The following is a 19,564-nucleotide window of genomic DNA, read 5'->3' on the forward strand; positions in this document are numbered from 1 at the left end:
CTAAATATTGAATTATGAACTTGAAATCTTAAACCAGGTTTTTATTTAAAAAAAAAATCAAGAACATTTCAATGGATATGCTTCCACTGTACTTTCAGGTGCCTGCGTACGTATAGATACAGAGACATGGACAAATGTCCTGAAGCTTTTCCAAGCTGTTAGAAAGCTGTTGCCTTTCCAATATATTGCTTAAAAACTCATGGCCTCTATGTTTCCAAAAGCTATTTTAGCCTGTCTGTGGAGAGTATTGTGATAGTAACCACACTTAGTGCAAAAAAAGTGATAGAAAACCTGTTTGTGTCTTCCCTTACTGAAGAGCATTTTTAATATTTCTTTAAGTCAGTGACTATATTAATGCATTAAAAAGAAAGAGACTGGATGTGCAGTCTGTCTCATGTTGCTTATTAACAAAAAAAGTTAGTAAACCAATCATGGTGAAATGGTGTTCTTGTAACGCAGCCTGGTTTTGTTTTAATACTTAGTATGTAAGTAATTACTTCAGTAGTTTAATGTTTTCCAGGCAAAAGCTTCAGAATTGGGTTGCCAAATCAGCAGACATCCTTTTTTGATCAAAAAGTACTGTTGAACAGTAGTCATGGCACCAAAAGTGTGTGTTTGAGTCGCCGGAGCAGGGAGTACTTTCACCAGATGCTAGAACAGACCCTCACTGCCAGCTGCAGTTTGAGAGATGTGGACATCCACCCATCTTGTTTAAGGCTAAGAAACAAAGAAACAAGACTAAATTAGCATTGGTGTTGAAGCATCTATTTAAGTATACTGGAATGTTTCAGCTCCAACACCTCAGAGATCTAAACAGAATTTAGTTACTTGTTTCCTTGTGAGCCCCTCCCAGGTCACTTTCACAGAGCTCTGTGCTCACTTTCAGAGAAACTTAGACAAGGAAAAGAGGGTAAAAGATGGTGAGGGATGAAATCTAAAATCCACCCAAGTGGACCTTAGTTCTCTGCCCAGGACTCCACTGTGACACCACTGTCCTTGGATCTTGAGAGCAGCAAATTCGCTTGGAGAGGCGGAACAGCAGAGCTTTGTCTACAAGTTGTATTCAGAGGCAAAAAATCTGCTGTGGCCCTAGGAAAGTATAACTGAACAAGGAAATGCAATTATTTCATATATGTATTAAGTCAATCCCTGCTAACAACTGGGAAATTCTGACCAGTACTCTGAACTCTTGTGTATGAAATGCAGTATGCTTGCCAAGATACATTTAATGCTTCTAAATGACTGTTTGAGAGCTTTAGGCTGGTGGGTGCTGCATGTGCTTTCTAGTTTATATTCCTGACTCCTTAGGCAGTTGAGATATGAGTTCGTGACAGGTTTTGAAGAGCAGAAATTTTTATGAGCAGTTTTAAATTGCTCGCAAATATCTCCTTTTCTTCGTGCTTCTAACTGAAATGGGAAAAAAAAAAAAAAAAGAGAGAGAGAGTTATTCTAAACAGAATAAAATTGGTTTACATGGTAAATGCCATGTACAATCTTTGGAAGTCGTCTAACAAGCAGCAACCTTTAACCCTTTAAGATCAACCAATGTGTTTATGAACTCTAGGAATTGTGATGTCAGGAGTTAGCTTATTGTGAATGAGCGGGGACTCGGGCTTTATTGTTGGAACACCAGCTGACTATTGTACAATGGTTATCCCTAATGGTGATTTCCTGCGTAAGGACAGTTATTTACCCTGAACGCTTACACAGTGCCCTGTCAATTCCGTCGCTTCAGTCTGGTGCTCCGGAGGCGCTCCCCGGCCGGGTTCGCGGGGTAGTTTGCGGGGCTCGGCGGGCGCGGTGCGGGCGGGCCGGGCCGGGCCGGGCCGGGCCGCTGTTGGCTGTTGCCATGGCTCCGGCAAGCCGGGGGAGCCCAATGAGCGCTCTGCGGCGGTGCCGAGGGGACCAGCCATTTTGCTTATGGAAAACAATGTGACATATTATGCTGTGCCGTGCCGGGCAATAAACAAAAAAAATCCCGTCGGGGGACGCAGGAGAAACGGGCATATTAGTGAGTAATGCCGGCGGCAGAGCGGGCTGCGAGCTGCCGCTCCCGCCGCCGCTCGGGGGAGGCGGAATGCGGGGCGATAATGCTGCATATCTGCTGTCAGGCAGCGGAGCGGGGGTTTGTCGTGTGAAGGCAGGGCTCCTCCGCAGTGCTGTCGCGGCGGCTCGCTAGCCGCCGCTCGGAGCCGAGCCGGGATCCAGCGGAAGGGAGGCGCCGCTCCGCTCCGCTCGCAGCGCGGCCGGCGCCGGGCGCTGCCGGGAGCAGGTGTGCGGCACGGCACGGCCCGGCCCGGCACGGCCCCGCCGCGGCTCCCGGGCTGCGCCCGCCGGGAGAGCCGCTGCTGCTGGACCCTGCCGCGAAAGGGAGCCGCTGAGCGCCTCGGCTGCTGCCGGAGAGGTACCTGGGCACGGGCTGGTGCGGGTCTGTGGCACCGCTGGGCACAACTTCGTGCAGAAAACAAGCTTCGCCTGGTATCTGTGCCGTGGAAGGTTGGCTTTGGTCGGTGGCTGGTTTAGAGTGGTTGCCGAATTCACTGATCGGACTGCGTTGTCCTTAAACGTTTCGATGTGAGTGTTCCATATGGTTGCTGATTCAGAAGGATGCTTCCAATAGATGCTTTTTTTTTAGTCAATAATTCTACTAAAACGCAAGGTTTTCTTTAAATTTTTTTCTTTTATTGTCATTGTGTTTTTTATTATAGCGTGGGCGAAATAAAATATTATAGAACTCGTGAGCATGTTTGCCTTACATCACGGAGTTCATCACTAGTGCATTCCATGCATTGTGCTCAGTCTCAGCGTTAGATTTAAATTGTCCAACTGCTGCTGTGCAGTATGTAGGTCATAATAAAAAACAGCTTTTTCACCGGCTTTCAATGGGCTGCATGGCCCAGTGGTGGGGTTTATTAGTTTGTGGTACTTGTGCTGTTAAGAGTGGTGGTGTTAATGCCAGCTCACACCTCCTTTTTAAAGATATCGCACGTTCCGTGCTAGACAGAGCACAACACACCCATTGTGTCCCTCCGTTTAGCGTTCAATTAAAGGAAGGAAACGAGCACTCCACATGGAGCACCAGCACATTAATAGCACAAGACGGTTAAACTTTTATTGAACAACCCTAGTGATTCTGAGATAATCTACTGTAGGTACAGACAATAAAACCACCGTATATAAGGAACTAATTCGAATGGGAGAGGTCTTCTGATAGGAGCTATGTGTTAATGCTGTAGATTTTCAGTGAAAATTAATTGTTCTGAATAGTTATTAATCACAACACATTTGTGGTAGTTAAACCTAGGTCAGTAAAACCTCAATCCCTCTGAATTTGCTTATAATGAAAGGCAATAAATTATTCTGACAACTGATCCAAATATTCTGATTCATTTTGCATCTATAGAAGATAAGATGATATTTTGGTCTTAACCCTTCTTTAATAACTACGTGGATGTAAATCCCACTGAGATGAGCCATTTGTTTGACCAGTTGAGTGGGCATGAAATCAAGAATTTGAGGTCTGGTATCTTTATAGTTAAATTAGTAACCAATACTCTGTAACTAGGAGCCAAATTCCAGTGTTGTTTCTGTATATATCCTGCAAAGGCATTTGAGCAAGCATATTCAGCAACTATCCCCCAAGTGAGACATTGCATTTGGAAACAGCAGTATATGATTGAATTGCTACTATGCATTCTCCCCATTAGAAAAGCTTTGTCTTACTTGAACCATTTCAGGATTTTTTTTTTCTTTTTTGGTGAATGCACGCACACCAACTTCTTTCTTTACGCCTCTGTGTAGGGGTCACACAGTAAGTGGTTTGGAGACCTGCCTTCATTTGTGATCTAGATAGTGGAATGTGCCTTTACAGTGTGGTACTGCATGAATATTTATGACTGAGTCTGTAATTATGATGAAAATTATAAACAAGCAGAGCTAGAATTTAAGATGTTGGTAAGCCTTTAACAAAGAGGGAGCTTTTATTACAACAATAAGAAACATGGATGTAGCAGTATACAAAGTAAAGGCTCTTGCAGTTCAAGGTGAATTGATTCTCACTGTGGATTGTTCTCACTATGAAGAATTTATGGTTTGGGGAGAACAGGTGAAGATTAGCAATGACTAATCACTAAACAGTGTGCACCCGTTAGGTGCTGATAGGTGAATCTTATTAGTCAGTATTATTTAAACCGATATTCTGTGCTCTTTCCATTCTGCTTTTCTCCTTTTGTTATTTTTCTCATATCGATTCCCAGCTTCCCTCTGCTTCCTTACTGTCTCTTTGGCAACATCTGATCCCATCAGAGCTATTTGTAAATCAAATCGGTGACTGTCAGTAGTGGTCATGGAGATGCTGCAATAGAATCTGATGTGGAGGAAGAATTTAAATGAGTTAGAGGTAAGAAACAGCAACCAAGTAATGAGCGTATCCAGTGAGAACTAATGTAAGTTTTAAAGGCCTAAAATTGGGCCAGTGATGCAGAAATCAAATGGGCATGCATGGAGAGGGACATCTTTCCTCTTGTGATGAATTGAAGTGTATTTATAAACAGAAGATTGACAAGAAGGTTGACAATAATATGACATAGGACAAATTGGAAAGTTTTGTATTAGAAATGGTAGCGTAGACTTCTACTTTAAATCGAGAAGTTTTTCAGGTTTCAGTGGAGCCATGGTTTTTATCAGGAGATGATTATGCATTATTGGAAAGCCTCTAGGTTATCAAAGCCAGGCTCTCTCTTGGTTGGCAGAGATGTAAATAACATCAGCTGTCATGCTTTAACATTACAGTCACTTCAAAAATTTTTTAGACAGATGACCTTAGAAGGTGACTCTGGGTCCATGTGTAGCTCTTCAACAGAATACCAACAAAGCAAAAGCAGGCAGATTAATCCTAAAATGCAGTGTCATGGTAGCAAGTGCAAATAATAATAGAAATAAGAGACCAGGATGACCGAAGGAGGTAAAATGGAGTAAGAGCTTATTTGGTATGCTGTTTGTTTAAAATAATCAAGTTTGAGCAAATAGTGATAAGCATCAACCAATCATGGGGCATGGAGCACAGTAACCTTAAAAGAGCTAGTGTGGAAATGCCTTGTCTACCCTCAGCCCGTGGACTGTTCTCGGTGTGCTTACATAGCTGACCAACCTGTGAGGAGCAATACAGATGGGATGTGCCCAGGGAAGACACTCAGGTATCGAGTTAGGGTGTGTTGTATGATGTTACACTGTGGAATGCTTGAATGTCACTCCTGCACTGGAAGGATCAGGTACTGAATGTAATATGTCAATTATAAGGTTGTGTCTGGAGTGCACAACCTCCATCAAATGTGACCTTGGAACAGTATTTCTGCTCTGGAGAGGCAGTCTGCACAAAAATAGAAATAAAAATTGTCAATTTCTACTTGTTTGTAAACCAGAATTGTACAAATGTATACTTTGTTGTTGTGTCCTTCTGTTCTGACACCAGTCCTTTCTCATTTCATTATTTCCTATTGGATTAAGCATGTTACTGTTGCCAGTCTGAATTTCCTTCTTTACTGTTGTATGTAGCGTGTAGCTTCCTATTTGAGAGAAGACTGCCATAGATGCTCGGTGTTCATTTTTATTCAAATACTCTGCTGTCTTTTCATGAGAGTGTTTTGACAAAAGCTGACCTTTTTGAATTTATGAAGCTTCTTAACATTTAAAAGCTAAAACAAAAGCTAAAAAGACTTTCAGAGGCACTGATGTAATGGAAAAGTTCACGTATGAGAGGGAAAAGGGAGAGAAGTAAGTACTTAAATGGGTAGCATGTATCTTTGAGTAAAGGCATGCTAGATGACGACACTTCAGGACTCCTATTTTCAGTGTTTTTGAAGCATGTAATGTATTTTTCTGTTCAGATGTATTGTTCCATAACAGTGATACATCATAGCTAATGCTGCTGTAAAGTAGGAAATTCCAAAGGCGGACCCTTTTCTTCTGTTATTTCTAACTTCTTTCCCTAAATAGATTGATTTTTTTTTTTCTTTCTGTACTGAATGCAGATAGTGTTCTGACTCATCCACCCTTAAAAACCTCACTAACCACCATCAGGGGGTTGACTAGCACAGATGTGGTTCTGTGTTCTTAAGTAACCTGAGTATATAGTGCACTTTGGAAGAGGTGATGCTGAAGGTCCTGAGTCTCAAAGAATAGTGAGAAAAACATACTAAAAGGAATAGCAAACATTCTTCCTCTCAATCATTACTGTGGTCAAACTATACACCAAACTTTTTCATTAGCCTTTTCATAAAACAGCGTTTAATACTGCTGAGAGTTAGACTAACAAAAGTTTTACTTCTCTTAAGGGTACGTGTCTTGCATTTTATGTACAAGTATTAAAGCAGTGTACAACTGAACTGTCTGACGGGTACCTGCAGCTATGCTTAGTTTAGCAGCAGTGGCTTATCATCTACATTTGTCCACAGGCATAGCGGCTTTATTTTTTTGCTTCTTCAGGACACAAAAGAACATGGAGGAATGCATGATGAAACCCAATGGAAATGGAATCTGTAACTGCAGTTCTCACAGCTGAAATTAGATTCATTGAAGTTTATAAAGACGGTAAAGTGCATTGATCTCTAAGGGTTGTGTTTGGTTGTAGGATCATGGGTTATGCTAATAAGAAATCAGTAGTTGTGACTGAAAGTCAAAATAGGTGGAAGGGTCTTTGTGTTTTTTCAAAGAGTTTAAAAGCAGCATGTCTGATTCCTTAATGTATTGTTGTTTTTGTGGGTGTTTGTTTGTTTGGGTTTTTGTTTGGTTGTTTTTGGGGGGTTTTTTGTGTGGTGTTTTTGTTTTGGTTTTGTTTTCTGAGCAGCACCAATAGGTGAAATCCCAGTTCAACTGCAGCAAGGCTGAAAGGTGACTGTAACCCTTCCTAAGAGGCTTAGGGTTGGATGGTGTAGCCTGTGATTAGAAGGGGTAGGGTATGTCAAGAGCAGGACAGCCACAGAATGTTCTTGTCAGCATGATGCCATGTTGTCTGAGGACTCCTGATTAACCATAGCCTGAATGTAAAGCTCCATCACCATAGTGTACCTTGAGTGCTATCATGTTTAATAAAGCCATGTATGTCTCAGAGGGATTAACTTACGGAAAAGTAATACTTTGTCAAAGTTTAGCTTTAGCAAATGATGGGGTAGGGGAGGCTGTCCAAGATTCAGTTATCTGGATCAATTCTGAATTGTGGATCAATGTCTGAAAAATGCACAAACTAGAAATTACATGTCACTGCAGGGAGTCTCTGCATATGAACAGTATTTTCACTATTTGAAGTGACTACAAGTCACTAAAAGTAGTGATTCAGGCAATAGAACAAAGCATGGGTTAGATAAATTGGGTGCTTTGACTGTTTTTCTTTTAATGTTAATTTTTTCTTAATAAAAATGAGACAATTATAAAATAAAAAATGTTCATTTTTTAAACGTAAATAAACATATATAAACATTTATGTAAACATAAATATAATCTGATATGTTGGCATCAAGCATGTGCAAAATGATATTTGTAAGGTACTAAATGCCTGTTTCTCACTGAATTTTGTGTTCATTTGAGAACTTCAAATTCTCTTATCTGTTGATATGAGAACTTTTCTAGTATGTTGGACTATAATAAATAAAGAAGAATAAATATTTGGTATGAAGCAATTATTGATTGGTGAGAATTACAAAAACTTGTATTTCAGCAAGGTTATTTAGCAAATCTCTAGCACAGGATGTTTTTCTCTCTCCAATAAAGGAGCCATCGTGGACCGTCATAAGGAGTGGGTTAATGGAATAGATGGCCCAATTTGTCTTGATATTTCTAGCTGCTTTTTGTAAACGTCATGTGAATTTTGAATTTCAGACTATTTCAGCTTTTGAGATAATCCTAAATTTTAGGGATTGGCCTAGATGAAGTATACATGAAATAATTCCCTTTTGAACATACATGTCACACTACTGACTTTTGTGTATTTTGTGCTTTGCAGTTGTTAAAATCTTACACAGTTATTGTCTGATTTAGGCATCAACCTTGTATTTTCTTTCTTGCCACTAATAGTAAAGATTTGAAAGAAAAGCAAGCAGTAGCAGCCCAAAATGTTTCATTTAATTCATATATTGATCAGGTATGTCACATTGCTCCTTCTAGCCAGTAATGCAGTTAAACATTTTAATAAGCAAATTGTGACAGAAGACAGCAGTTGCCAGCACAAATTTAATTTAATTTAGTTTCTAGTGAATTTCTAATGAACAGAGAACTCTAGCAGTGACATTCTCCAGATAATCAAATTCATAGTAATTGCAGTTTTTCTTTTGGAGAAATCTGTATTTGTTAGAAATCTGAAGGAAATTATTATTTCAGTGTGACTGATGCAATCAAATGGTTTACTTTGAATAAGTAAAATATAAAAGCAGCTAATCAAATGAAGTGCTACTGTATGAGAGCAAAACGAAAGGCTGACAGGTTTGACAGTAGAATAAAGACCAAATCAAAGGCTTTGTTTTGACATACATGCAGATAATCAGGCAAATTCAAGTCTTTTAAGAGACCTCTTCTATAAGGGTCACTTTACAGATACAGATCATGAAATCTGAGCCTTGCAGATTATCATTCTACTTTTAAACAAGTACAAGAGAGAGGTTTTTAATTCCTTATTTGCATAGCTGTAGATTTACACATTCACGTGTGTTTGCCATTGGCATTTGATTCACAGATGAATGATTTATGGTCTTGAGAAAAGGCCAAATTTAGGACATACTTTTAACAGTCAGGACTGCAAACTCTACAAAAATTGTTTGAAAACCACCACCTGTTGTAATTAATACATGCAAAGCAGTAGGAGGATGCCTTCCAGCTCCAGGAAATACTCCTCTTATGAGCAAGGCAATGATAATTGCAGAGATGATGTGCTAAATCAATTCAGGTGTGAATTTGGTTTTTTACACCATTAAATATAATGGTGTAATTATCTTAAACGCAATTCTCTGAAGTCAGTCACTGCTTAGATAAAGAACACAAATGAAAGTAAACATGCCAGTAAGAGATGCAGAAAGTGCAGCAGGGTCAAGTTCTTTTTGCAATAGATGCTGAACATAAAAGATGGAAGAGGCTTGATGCAAAGGTAAACTGAAAAGCAGGTTTATTTGACAGGTGGCTTTGACCACTGCTTGACTACAATACCAGTGGTTTCTTGATTTCCTGTAGCACAAATAAAAATATAAAAGGTGTCTGGGGAAGAAACCAATAGTAGCTTTGTAGATGAACTTGGGAAGCATTCTTATGATAAAAGATTACTGCTTCTTATGAATGGATGAAATGTATATGGGAAAATTTGATACTGTGAAGAGATTTTTGGGAGTTGGAAGAGGAGACAGGAAGAGAGTTACAGAAGCGCTTGAAAGGGAAAAGGAGAAAGATAGATATAATTGCTGCAGTGACAAGACAACGAGCCATCTATATGTGCCCTTTATTCTGGAGCAAGGACAGCTACAGTGGCTTCAAAGAAAAAAAAAATTAGACTGGTCTCATGGGGTACATTTTGCATAGATCAGAATGTGTCACTTAAAACCATGGGTTCAGATGCTCTAGTTAAATTGTGTGTTGACAAGAGGCCTAAACAATAGCATTCCTCATGGGGGACCAAAAAAAAATATTAGAAATCGGATTTCAAAAGTGCTGTGGAAAAATCAGTCCTCTCAGGAAAAGCTACAACACATGCTTAGAGTGAAGGGAAAACAGGTGTGATGAAACATGAGCCAGTTCCTTGAGCAGTTCACATACTTGAGCATCCAAGGTGGTTTTTTTTTTTTTGGGGGCGAGGGGCATTATTAAAAAAAAAAAGGTCATGCTTGCATTCTAGTCAAATTTCCAACTTATACATAGTGTGCCAGGGCAAGCTATAGTTTTAATTTTTTTAATTGTTTTTTAGTCTTCATAGCACACATAGTAATTCCAATTTAAATTTTCAGATTTGAAAACAGATTGATCTCCTTCTGTGTTTTTTTTCTTTATGTTGTATTTTATTCTTGAAGGACCCAAATGATCGAGTCCTGTCCCTTCACAAGCACTTCAGATGAAGCTTTAGAAGTCTACATTTTCAATGTGATTACCCATTATGAAAATGGGATTCTCTCCAACTGTCTTGCACCAGCAATGGAATAATGCAGTTCTGAGGGTGAGATCAGGTGTTAAGGAGCTCTAATTTCTGTCCCTTGGTTTTACTCCAAATTGTTTTAACGGGGACAATTTCTGTTAGAATGTTGGTGGGATATTTGATTTGTTTTGCTTTATACGCAAGTGGGCTGCAAATTTCTTTATGGAAAATGTCCATTTCTCAGTGTATTACTTGGCTTTAAAATGATGAGCTGAGCTGGAGCTTGGAAGAGGCTTGAGTTCAAACATGGCTTGAAAGAATAATTATATTGCAAGCTTTCTTTTGTGTAGTCCTGTCAAATCTATGTAGTTCTACTGTCATCTTCAGTATTGTATATATTGTTGTTAGACTTCTATGGACTTTATCTTCCAGTATGTTTAGGAACAGCTTCTCTTTATATTAATTAAAAATGGTGTTTTTTCTGAACTAATTGTAGATAATGCTGTGAAAATTTCACATTCAGTACCTAAAATTGTCAAAACAAGCTATTAATATATGTAATTTAAATCTTCATAAAATAAACCACTTCTTTTGAATTCTGGACTTATTTTCTCTAGTGATGACATGTGGATAGTTTTTACTAAGCACTTTCTTAAAGAACTAAAAGGATTTTTAGCTTTGCTTTGCTGAGAAGCAGATAATTTTTTTAATTAACATTTTTTTAGGGATAGGTTTGGAACTATACTCTGGGGCCTCTACCCTTTTTGGTGGGTACAATAAACAATGTAGAATTTTTACCCTTATGTTTGCAAAACTGTGAAATCTGACTTCTTGTTTCTCATAATCCTGAGTTAATATCTTAATTCAGGCTGTTGAGTGCTGAAATGATGATTCAAGTTTGGCCTTGTAGGAATCCAGTCAGAATAATATTTTTAAAAGCAAGGGCATGACTTCAAGGCAGTTGTTTGTCTGTGACTTACCTCAAACCTGGATATTTTCTTTACCAAGACACATTCTAAACAAGGAACCTAGTATTTATTTAAAGGTTTGTTGGAAGAGGGCAGAGAAGAATTTGGCAAAATGACACTTACAAATGAAATTATTACAGACTTTGGTATTTTTAAAAGCTTTTACTGATGTTTTCTCTCTTTGAATGCAATGGTAGGAATCCTTCCTGGATTAATTAAAAGTAGTTACAGTAAATCTGTGTGCTTTTAAAATATCACTGAAAAGGTCTTAACACCCAGCTTTTTGCTATCCTAACTTTAGGTTCAGCCCAAAGTGACTGTAAATTTCTTTTGAGGAATACTGGAAAGATTTAGATAAAAGATCAAAAGAAGTGTTGCACTTGGGTTTATTTGTGTCTCTTGATAGAATGATTTTCTGATTGTCTGATTACTTACATAGGCATTTAAGTCTTACTATCATTAGTAAGATCTGGCCTGAAAAGGTTGGTACCATGTTGAATGAATCTGCTAACCTTATTTACAGTTTAGTTATTACTGGAAGTAGCTTCCTGTGTTTATATGCACAAACTTTACCATATTTTGGGGATGTTCTGAGATAAATAGTCCAGCCTCTTAAAACTTGATGAACACAAGAAGTTATGTTCAAATTATGCTGTGCACTTCAGCTTGGAATCCTGCAAATGCTAACCAGATTTGCAAACTGAGGTCAGTGCAATTGCTTTTTCATATTAAACTTTCTGTGCTGTCTGTATCAGACACACCTATGAATTTGAAATGTCACTATCAAAATCAGGGGAGGCGGACACTAGCTTCATGAGGAGGAATCAGGAAATAGAGAGGTCTTTGTGTTGTTTCAATATGGCATCATGAAAAGATTTTGTGTGTTGACTTTTTTAGGTGTGATCACATAAAAGTTAGCATAGAGGCTCGATATTTTTTATATTTCAATGCTATTTCTCTTTTTTAGAGTACTATTAAAATGATTTGAACTATTCAACTTATGACAGTTTAGACTTTGATCTTAACTCATGTGTTTGTAGTTCATGCCACCATATCGTAAGCTGATTTTGTTATAAATAACCAAAAGCTGTACAGACACTATGTAAAACTATTAGTGATTTCCCCCTCTCTGTTGTTGCCCTCTGGTTTCAAACTCCAGTTTTCAGCTAACTGTCAATCATATGTAATTTTTTTTCACCTTGCTGATCAGAATGTAAAGAAAATAACATGAAATGCTTTTCTAATGTTCTCCTTATGAGCAATTTGTTTAATTGCTGTAGGAATCAAATGTGCCTGAGCTTAAATTTTTGGTCAATGAGTTCAAAGCAGAAGGCAGGGCAAACAGAACATGAGCAGTTTAATGTGGTTTTGTGTTGTGATTTAGATTCCAGAGCAAACCATTTCCATAAAATGCAATTCCACAGTTTTGGACACTCAATTTGTAATGATTAAACTTCTGCTAAGATATGTCTGCTGTCTACTTTTGACGTCTTTATGTGCAACACTGTAATTTGACAGTGTTTTTTTTATCTCTACCCTCTCTTGTGGGAAGTAAGATAGAAAATGGTGTGATTAGCTATTCTGTATAAATTGTGTAGAGAAAATTTACCTTTCAACTTCAGTTTTTGTTTTTCCATTTATGTAAAGCTTTCAAGCCACTTTAAAGCAGTGGATACCACAAGTCACTGACTTCATCCTTCAGGTTAAGTGCAAATGTTATTACTCTATTGTTGCTTGTAATGCTCATCGTCTCAGGGTTAAAATTGAAATTTTCTAGTTTGAACAGTTTTTTCATCAAGCTGATGAACAGTAAACAGCCTTGAGGGGAAAGAAGGGTCTTTTGAGCTGTTATTACTACTAGGTGGATGAATTTGAAAAACAGAGGATGTTAAAGTTCTGAGGAAGTAAACAACTTCTAGGAAGGGAAATCCACCTTTCCATGTATTTATTTTTCAAAGAGAGGAAACTACCTAATAGGTGTAAAACTTCATGGATGCAAAATAGGATATATACTTCAGATTTTGCTACCTTTGACTTCCAGTTCTTGTGCACCTTAAGAACTCATCTTCCAGCCTTCATTTGTGCAACTTCAACCACCTTAGATTTATGGTATGACACAAGTGCTGCTTCCTCTACCCAATGTGCAAAATATGTATAGTCATATTGTTCCAGCTTTAACTTTGTTGCTGTTTAAGAATATTTTTATGGATCTTTTCTCTCCTCTTTTCTGGGTGGCACTGGCCTTTGTCAAGTGAATTGGGGTCTCTTTAATGGCCTGATTTTCCTAAGGTGTTAAATGTGTAGTCATGGCTGCTGAAAACAGAGATAGCAAAGAAGTCTTGTTTTAAGGCTGTGTCTGTGGACTGTCTTCCTTGTGGAAGATTTTTCCGTTCAGGGAGAAAGTTTGTGGTGGAAAATATGGCTGCAGTTTTGAATTCTTTATTACTGCTGTTCACTGATCAGCAGTGGAAGTGTACTGATAGAGAAGAATCAGGAAACTTATAAACATCCTTGAAGTAATGTGACTCTGGTCACCCATGGTGACTCTGCTCTTCTAGTCTCTCTTATTTGCCACTTAAACAAGGGTCAAATTATGTTAGCTGAAAATTTAGTTCTGACCTACAGATAATTCAACACAGAGCAGTTAACTGGCAGCACAGCTGTGACATCCTGCATTGTCTTGGGTACAGCAAACATCAAATTGTGTTTCCTCAGCTAGGAAAAGCATGAATATAACTCAAACAAATGTTTCAAACTAATAGCCTGTCCAGCAATTAACAGCCCTGTAAAGAACACAAACAGCAAACAAGACCTGTGAAAGACCTCTCATTTTCATTTAGCTGAAGCAATACATGATAGATGACTACATTATAATGTGCCTCTGTTAACTAGAAGACAAACACAAGCTCAGCACCGATTTCCTGAGCCATTCTCCCAGTGGGCTAGGACTAAGTGGGGTATAGAGTTATCCACTGGGGGGTGTTGGTATCGTGCTCTGACTTCAACTTTGGGAGCTGTAAAACTTCCTGAAAACCTTTCCTGGAGTTCCTTTCCCTCCAAGCTACTAGTCTGGGGACTTGTCAGATCTTTGGGGAAATTATGATCTTCAGGAATAAAGAGATTTGAACAGGAAGGCATGAGTTTTCTATTTTAGGAGCTTCCTGGTTAAGTGTGCAATATCATGCTGCAGAAAGGAGGTTTTTTGGAGGGAGAGGAGCAGGCTTGGTGGACTCAGGCATTTTGGCAGCACCTTTTCTTGCTCATAGGTGGACAAAGCTGGAGGCAGTACAGCTGCAAATAGGTTCAGTCTGCTGGTGGTCATGTACCTGAGCTCTTGAAATAACTACTTTCTTTGCAGCCTGAAGGACTAATAGTTGTCATGATTATGTGAAACTCTGAGTAGCAAAGAGTTTGCCAAAGCAATTGAGTGTTGGTGAGCTTTGTCTGACTTCAGCTGTTTCTGTTATGTCAATATCATATGTTGCCGTTAGAGGTAGGAAACATAAATATAAATATTGGGTTGCTGAAAACCAGGTATTGCCTTGGAAATCAGACTAATGGGAAAAAAAGAGAAATATCAGAAAACTACTAGACTCAGGTAGTATTACTTTGTATGCTAAAATGCTGAAGAGTTATCTCTTTAGGTTGTGTTTTCAGTTGATGGAGATGGTAGTAAAATGAATAAACTGACTAAAGGAACACTGATGGAAAGATGGTTCTCTACACTGTTGTTTGATTTGTTGTGAGAAGTTCTGTATTCATCTGAGGTGACAAGTGTTCACCTTAGGGTTTAGTGCTGAAACCTGGACTGTTTCCTGTCTTCTGTGCTATGACTAACAGAAAGCATTAAAACTATTTAATTGGTAAAGCTAAGGACTGTTTTTCATATAGGTCCCTTATTTTTTCATTACTAGCCTGGCAGCTTAGCAAATTGGCAGAAAACCATTGTGTTAATTATTGAGAAGCCTAAATTCCTTTGTGGATTTAGTCGTGGTAATTGGAATAGAAGCTCAATACAGAGTGTGGAGGTGTAAAGCTGGCTAGCCATAATCTGGTGGTTTAAGAAAAAGCAGAATGGCGTTAGGCCTTGTGTGCTCTGTAGCATAAGTCCTTCTGAAGCGGAAGGAAGGATTTGGGACTTGTGTTACTTCTATGGATTTCTTTTCCCTTACCAGCATCTTGAGAGTGGCAGCTGCACACAGGGTCATGGCCCCAGAGCTTGGTGATGGCAGCTCTCCCTTGAGCAGTGAGCACAGTTTGATCCATAGATAACTCTGGGAAGGTTTCAGAGTATATTGTCTGTGGAAATATTTCAGAGTAAGTGAAGGCAGTTGCTCAAACTTTCCTTTCTCCTAGGTAAGTTTTTTCTTTCTTAAGCTTATGAGAGAGAGTCCAGTTCTTGCTCTGTGAGCCACATGAAGTATGTGATTACTCTGTAGAAGAGGGCAGTGTCCTCAAAAGGCCAGACAATAGCATGACGCTTGGTATTATGCCATGGAAGTGGGAGATGTGACTAAATCCTGCTGGAAGTTTAATCCAGGTTTTCTATATCCGTGGTAGATATTTTAATGTCCATCAGTACAGTGGTTTTAAAAATACCCTGGTAGTATAACATCATCTTCCATGGTCTTGATAAAGAGTGGAAAAAACCTGAGAACATAGTTTGGATATTTGTGCCTCAGATTTAAGATCGATAAAACACAAGGCTGTACAGGACAGCTGTCACCAAAGTTGTTTCATTAAGGCAAGACATGGTTGGATTGGTTCAAGAAGGTGGATTTTAGCTAATTGTTAAAAGACATACACATGCCTAGAAATTTGGGTATATATATACAATGGGTATTTTAAAAATTGCCACTTTTCATTTGGGCTCAAAAGACCCTGTTACTTGCCTTAGTAAGTCACAGGTTGACAGTCCTAGCTTGTTTACATTTCTGTTTAGGCCTTTAGGAAAACTCCTCTCCATAATGCCCTCAGCACCCTCCCAAAAAACAACCACAGTCTTACACAGGAGTTAAGCACATTCAAGCAGAAAACAGGCCTGAAGGACAAATAACTTTGTACCAAGTTCTTGAAACAATGGCCTAGCAATGTATATTAAGAGTGAGATTAGCAATAAGGTTCTGTTCCCCATTTCCTGAAAAGGCCTTTTCATATTTATTTTCCTGTTCATTTTTAACTGTTTGCACTTGGAACAGAGGAAGTTAGTTTTACTAGCAAAATAGGCAGGCGTGTTATCCTGTTGGGCCAGTTTCAGAATGATAGCTGCAGTGGCTGCAGTAATTTTTTTGCTAATAGCCATAAAATGAAAGAGATTATTGTCAGTTTCTGAAAAGCATAAAGTGACAGTCTTGGTAGTAGTGACATATTTGCCTGTTTTAATGATAAACATGCATACACATTTGTCTTTGAGACCTAGATGATATATGTGACATATTTGATGTCTCATGTTTCCTGTGGATAAAGATGATCTGATTTGTATGCAGCACCTAAAGCACCTTAGTATATATCAAAACAGTGCTTATGTCCTGTTTAGTAAATGCTATAAATACTAATAGGTAAACTGTCATTTACTTACACAAATACAGTTGCAGAGAGTGTGTAAAGAAACAAGGTACCAAAATGGTTTAGGTGCTGATGGTCACTCATCTAATGGTAAATCTGTCTTCAGAGAAAATGCCTCTGAAAAGAAATGCTGAGCTGCAAAGTGTCATGTAATAAATTATGTCAGTAGTAAATTGATACGGCTAATAATGCCTTTAACACATACTTCTGGTTTTGTGTTTGTTTAGTATTGGTATTGAACACGTGGATATTTATTGATTTAGCTTGTAACCATCAGATGAAAGCATTATGGATGGCAAGGTAATGTAGAACCTTGACACTAGTGGTCTGGTAGATACAGGTCTTGTATTTATTTACAAACTATACTGCATGTTCCACCTGGCCATTTCAGCTCTCAAGCTGGCTATAACTCACACATTATCTGAAATTTAAGCTACTGGAGTCCTTAAATATCTTTGTTCATGAATCTCAGATAAAAGCTGAGCTTTTTATCTTTGCTGAACTAGTTTTATGGTAAAATGATGGTCTAAAACTAGATATCAGGAATGAAGTAGCAATAATGATTAATTTAACAGGTTGGTATTTAGAGTTTGTGGGTTTTGTTGTAGCTGCTTTTAACTGCTGTAACACTAAAAATAGCTGAGATCAAATGGAAAGGATGCTTTTGACCTAACACAGAATTTGTGCTATACTTTTACTTTTAGCAGCTTTTCATTATTAAGTGTTCTACAGCTAATTATTTTTATGCAAGTCTTCAGGAGAAAATGTGCTTTTCATATTTGTTTATAATAATAAACATTGCTCTACTCTTTTAATAGTTTACTAAATAGAATGTATCTGGCATCCTGTTTCACGTGTCCATATAACTTCCAAACAGCTACTGTTTACAAATAAATCAGAAATAAGGCGTCCCATGGTATTCTAAAATGTTATCAAATGAATGTGCTTGAGTAGACATGACCGGAAATTTAGTAGATCTTGAAATGTTTTGCAATCTTACCACACAAACCTGTTGTAGGTTTTGAGCTGTGATAGTAACTTTAAGTCTCACACCTTTTCCACAAACAAAAGTAACAAGATTTTTGTTGATGATGTTTGAGGAGTTTTTCTGAGGAAGCAAAACTAAGAATTGCTGAGATACATAGAGGGAAGTTACAGAGAGAGATATGTTGGAAGCTTTCACCTCTACCATAAGAAGCTGCAAAAAATTCAGCAGTGATAATTTTTCACTGACTCAGTCTATCCATGTTTTCTTAAATTTAAAAGTAATTAGATTGTATGTATCTATTGAAATGTTCAAGGTCTTTTCCTAAAGTCATTAAATTGTATTGATACTTTCTGTTTCCCAGTATTTTTGCATTATGGGAAGGTAAGTTGGTTGGTTGGCAGTGTGACAGAGAAGGACAGGGAGATATTTATCATGTCACTGAATGGTCCTGGTCAAAGAAATGGAGTGCCAGCAGCTTCAGGTCACTGGGCTTCCAAAATAGTGCTGAAACTGGAAACTTGAGATACAAACTACTGACTTCAGTCTTGGTATACTGATTTGTCCTGTCCTTGGATGTGTATACTAGCCAGACATGATGGACTTCAATGCAAATAGAATTGCACCCATCTCAGGTGAAATGTTCTGTAGAGAAGGCAAAACATCTTCAGGGATAACCTAACTCAAAAGGTTGTCCTTCACATTAAAAACCTCCATGGTGGTTCATTGTCTGAGCTAAAAGTTATAATCTTCAAGGTCCCTGATTTCCTTTTAACAGTAGTTTGGTTTGGTTTTTTTCATCAACAGTGGTTGTTCCCTGCTCCTTCTGTTTCTTTAAATAAAAAACTGGACAAAGAACAAAGTTTTTTGCTATGTATTTCCTGTTTTTTTTAGTTTGGGTTGGGAGGCTGCTTGTACTGTATTACATTTTCATTTTGATAGTAGGCTAGCCCATTACTACTGAAAATAGCTCAGATGTTCTTAGAGAAAAAGTGAGTGGCTTAGACTCTTTCTCTTTTTCTTTTGCAGACTCTTGCATGTGAGTTAAAGTAATTTCTTGGGAGAAACCTTCATAAAGGGCTAAATAAACAAGGTCTACATAGACAGAAATTTCTTCTGCTGCATTTGAGACACAGCTAAACACATCTGTCTGGTAAGTCATACTTTTCTTAAGGATTTGTTTTTCTTCCTGTCGTTATGACTTGCATTCTTGAGTTTCTAATTATTGTTCAGAGAAAACCAGCTTTGGCTTGCTGGTAGTTCTGGTGCATTTTGTATATGAAGTACAAAGACTAATCTCCAAAGGCATTACTGTGCTGCTTTTACAAACTTCAGAATAGTATCTATGATTCTGTATGGTACTTTGGTATACATGGGGTTTAATCATTTATCTAGTACTTTATTCTCAATGTTTTAAAGCAAAAGTGGTGATTCTTCTGTCTTGGATTTACCTGTTTGAATGTTCTGTGTTTAATAAATTAACTTAAGAATGTGTATTGCCAACTATATTTGGTGTGAAGTCAGAGTTTAAAAATAAACTTTCCCAACATTCATTCATGGCTCATTGATTTTTGGTTTCACCTCTTCTAGATAAAAATAGGTTGATGGTATTAAATACAATGCTTTATTTTTCTCGGTGATGTCCTTATTTCATGGGACAGTAAGCATGCTTATCAGTAGTCTTTAATTCATCATGTAATTCTGTAACAGATCTAGTAAAGGTATTTATGTCCTATAGTTTCTTTGTGGTTTGATTGTACAGCTTGAAGCATTTTTTTTTCCTTTAATTATGAAGTAATTACTGAGTTTGACCCAAACAAAAGCAATTTTGTGCTCTACCTTCTATTTTTTACTCTTTGTTGCAATGAAAATGAAGAAGGTCTTGCAAGAGCAGCAAATGTTTTTCTCCGTGCTGAGGTTTTTCTAAGCAGTTGGCTGGCATTA

The 19,564-nt window shown here is 38.1% G+C and overlaps 1 protein-coding gene across 16 annotated transcripts in view; it reads left to right on the plus strand.

Moving 5' to 3' along the window:
• The first annotated feature begins 632 nt into the window (after nt 1-632).
• Nucleotides 633-19,564, plus strand: part of SORBS2 (sorbin and SH3 domain containing 2) — a 156,612-nt gene continuing 137,680 nt past the window's right edge. For 2 of the 16 annotated variants that reach the window (XM_063402100.1, XM_063402096.1), the window contains exons 1-2: nt 667-2,011; nt 18,650-18,773. The gene's annotated coding sequence lies outside the window, so the exon portion shown is untranslated. The other 14 variants (XM_063402090.1, XM_063402089.1, XM_063402097.1 and 11 more) reach the window with 14 other exon arrangements.

The sequence above is a fragment of the Prinia subflava genome, chromosome 7 (assembly GCF_021018805.1).
Source record: "Prinia subflava isolate CZ2003 ecotype Zambia chromosome 7, Cam_Psub_1.2, whole genome shotgun sequence".
Taxonomy (NCBI): domain Eukaryota; kingdom Metazoa; phylum Chordata; class Aves; order Passeriformes; family Cisticolidae; genus Prinia; species Prinia subflava.